We start from the raw sequence: 3,739 nt of genomic DNA on the forward strand, positions 1-3,739 counted from the left end.
GGTGTACACTGGGCACTTAACTGGCAGAGCGACGTCTCTCAGGGTGTGAATCCCCCCTCCCCCCAAACCCATATAGTTAAGGTGACCTAAGCCCGGGTTAGATAGTGCTAAAGGAAAGGAAGAATTGTTCTGTCAATGCAGCTATTACAGAGATGGTAAAACCCCTCCAGTGACTGTCCACTCCAAAGTGCTATAGCAGTGCCACAACAGCATTATAAGTGTCAACAGAGTGAAAGTAGATCTGGCTTCAGTTTGCACTCTGGATGCTCAGGCACTAAGTCTACAGTAATAATAACAAAAGTGCAGTGCTTGCGTAGCTGGCAGGATTTGAACCTGCGCAGGGAGACCCCAATGGATTTCTAGTCCATCGCCTTAACCCCTCCGCCACAACTACTTAATACACAGCTGTTCTACTACATGATGATTCTGTTCTCACTGAATTGTCACTTCAAATTGCTCAGACCAGCTTCCCCAGCACACTCATGGCTGCACATCAGTGTAAGTGTGTCCTTGGCTGAACAGCGAGAATTTCTGCCCATTTCCCTTCCGGCTGGAGCAGGATGAGAGTGTGTTTGTGTGAATGACATTGCTGTAGATTGTTGTTCATTCCCCACTCTGACAATTCAGACAGTCCCTTTCCCATTCAAATCTCCAGCACATCATTCCAATAGCAGGAGGCAGGATTTCTCTGGGGCACTGAAATTTTTTCAGGGGGCTGGTGCATGAACTCAGCCTTGCATTCCACCCTTGATGTTTCATGGACTAACAACAGCAGCAGAAAGAAAGAGCCGAGCCAATATCTCCCTGGCAGGGATGCAGGTGCCACGTCCCCTCTGTCTGACCATCGCCATTGCAGGAGAGAAGGGTTCACTGGAGTCGAATGCCCTGGCTCAGACCAGAGACACAGGGAGGTTTTGCTGTTCACGGATCTGTGCAAAGGAAATTGTGTCTCTGTGTGAAATGGAGGCAGGAAATGAAACACCCAATGCCCTAAGGAATGTGGGTGAAGGACTCGGGCTGAGCAATGATTTAACAGGGGTTTGTTTCAATTTATTGGCCTGATTAAAACTATGGCTAAAAGCCCCCTGTACCAGGGGCTGCGGGACAGGACAGGCAGTTCTGCGTGGAGTGTTCAGAGCTGCCCCCTATCTGCCCTTTCTCTGCACCGCCCCTGCTCCCAGAATGCACCAGGCCCTGGACTGAACTCTTCCCCTGCCGGCCGAGCTGGTTTCGTTTGCTGTGATCCTGTTGGCTTGGCAGGGGGGAAGTGACAGTCCCACCCCAGAGCCAACGCCCCCCTGTCACCCAGCCCCCTGACCCCCAGCAGTGCAGGTCAGCCAGGAGCTGGGCCCTGCCAGGCACTCACGGGCGTCTCCCCTGCAGCTGGGGGCTCTCCCCAGCGTGGTCTGTGGGAGCTCGCGCACTAACGGGGCAGCGGCAGCAGCCGCGTGGTGGGTTGGGCTGGTGACCCGGGTCAATCTCCTGGGGTCGGCTGGGTTCATGCTCAGGCGACTGGCCCCAGCCACCGGCCGAGCCCCACGGCCACGCTGCTGCTGTTACCGCACTAGCCCCTCACGCCCCCATTCCCTCACTGAAGCCAGGAGAAGGTTTGCAGGGAGGAGGGGGGGGGTTGACCCCAATATCCCAGAGCTGATTCTCCCCACAAAGGGGTGTGTGCATGTGGTGGGTGCCGTGTGCAACGCCCTGTGCCCATGAGGAGGGGACCGGAGCTCTGCCGGCAGGAAGATTTATCCTGCAGGAGCCCTGCCTCCCTCCCCCAGGGGTTCCCCTGGAGCAGAGAAGCTTTGAATCCTCGCCGGAGACGCCCGAGCAGCACAAGCTGCCTGGCAGAGGTTCTGGATCAGGGCCTCACGGGCACATTGAGTTCATTCCCTCAGGGCTGCCCTGCCCAGGGCCAGGGCTGCTCTCACTCCTCCAGCACAGAGGGGGCTGCAGGCTCTTTGCCAAGCTGGGTCCCAGCTCAAGGCAGATTTAACACTAGCAGGGGGCCCAGGTATTTGCTGGTGCCGCTCAGGGAGGGAATCTGGGCCAAAGACTGATTAGAAATTGGGTAACACTAAAGTGGGACTAGAAAGACCCTTGCTGGGACGTGGCGGGTAGGTAGCCCCCATTGTGTACCGTGCCCTCGCCGAGAAGTCTCTGGGAGAGTGGATTCTTCCTGATGGGCCACCAGCACGTCTCGTTGGTCCTGATGTCGGCTGCTCCTTTGCTGATACTGACAAGCTAGTTGTGGGCCTTTCCCACTCACCCCATAGCTCCGGGATGCACAGACAGTAACACTGGTGTGGAAGAAATGAACTCCACTCTCTGGTTTCAAGATCCTTAAGATCACTGACATTGCCAATGTAGTTGTCAGGGGGTATAGCTCAGTGGTAGAGTGTTTGACTGCAGATCAAGTGGTCCTTGGTTCAAATCCAAGTGCCCTCTTAAAAGCCTGGTCCTTCAACAGCAATAATAATTGCATATCCATTTCCATTATGTTCAGGAGCTCCACTGACCAGGGATACCTGAAATGAATGGAAACACTCAACATTTTCCTGTGCAAATGCATAAAAACCTAGCAAACATGTCCCCCAGCTGAAATCAGTTCCAATCCTCTAAGTGTCTAATTTGTGTTTTCATCAACTAAACAAAGGCACATGAAGACACATTTGCAGGTTCTTGGCCTCCATGGGCTACAATGTGCAGAAGAACAAGAACCACATCCACGTGAGAGGCATGGACTAGTCTGTATTACATTTGGTAAGTAAGTTGCCATTGGGACTGAAAACTCTACTGGAGGTGGACAGGAGCCTGTTACAAAACTAAAATAACCAAGATTTACCAAACTCCCTGTTACACATTCAATCCTCTCTTTGTGCACACAGCATCAACTGGGGCAACCTTCCTTTAACACAGATAAATGGCAACCTTCCTTTAACACAGATCGTTGTTCCTTGTAACTTTCAGATACATTCGAATGGCAGCTGTTCAGAGGTCATGTGCTTCTAGTTTATGAGCAGCAGCAGAGTCTCTGTACGTTTACCAACCGTAGAGCTGGGTGTGTCTGCATCCAAGTAACTGCAGAGTCAGTGTAGTCCCAGACAGTTAATTGCACAGTCTCACTTTCTGGTCTCATTGATCATTTGGGTAGAAACAGCAACGGTTTGGTGGTTTGTTTTTTTTCCCCTTCGTTTTCTCCTAAGGAATGTGTGATCTTGAGCATGTTAGTTTAAGTTCCCTGCGGGTCAGGAAAATTCCATCTCTTTGAAATAGCTGGGAAGTGACCTGTTTGTATAACCTAGAATAAAGGAGCTTTTGTAAAGCAGTTTTGCCTTTAAATATACTGGGATAAAAATAGTAAACAGTAAATTCCACAGCCAGACACCAGGCCAGGATCAATTGATGGGGCCAGGATCAATTAATTACAGAAGAAACAAACTCTTGGGAAGTAAATGTAATTTGTCCCCAAACCTTTCCTTGTTCTCATATGCTATCAGGGATTCTCTTCTAGAGGGCAGAGTTAAGGTTATCTGGGCATGTACCGTCACTCTGTATTCCCTGTTTTTCCAGAGTTTGAGTTTTACTGAAGTTGATGTTCTGGAAGGTAAGAGATATTCACAGTCAAAGTTAACTCTCTGTTAACAAAGGTTTTGTTATTGGCAAATAATGAGACTAATCCCTCACTGCGGTAATTCCACTGACTTCAGTGTACTCTTTCCTCATTTCTAGTTCCAAA

General features: G+C 50.6%; 1 non-coding gene across 1 annotated transcript; it reads left to right on the forward strand.

Annotated features, from left to right (window-relative positions):
- Positions 1 to 2,376: 2,376 nt before the first annotated feature.
- TRNAC-GCA lies at positions 2,377 to 2,448 on the forward strand. Its single transcript has one exon. It is a non-coding gene; the product is annotated as a tRNA-Cys (tRNA).
- Positions 2,449 to 3,739: the final 1,291 nt, after the last annotated feature.

Source organism: Mauremys reevesii, linkage group 12 (genome assembly GCF_016161935.1).
Source record: "Mauremys reevesii isolate NIE-2019 linkage group 12, ASM1616193v1, whole genome shotgun sequence".
Classification (NCBI taxonomy): domain Eukaryota; kingdom Metazoa; phylum Chordata; order Testudines; family Geoemydidae; genus Mauremys; species Mauremys reevesii.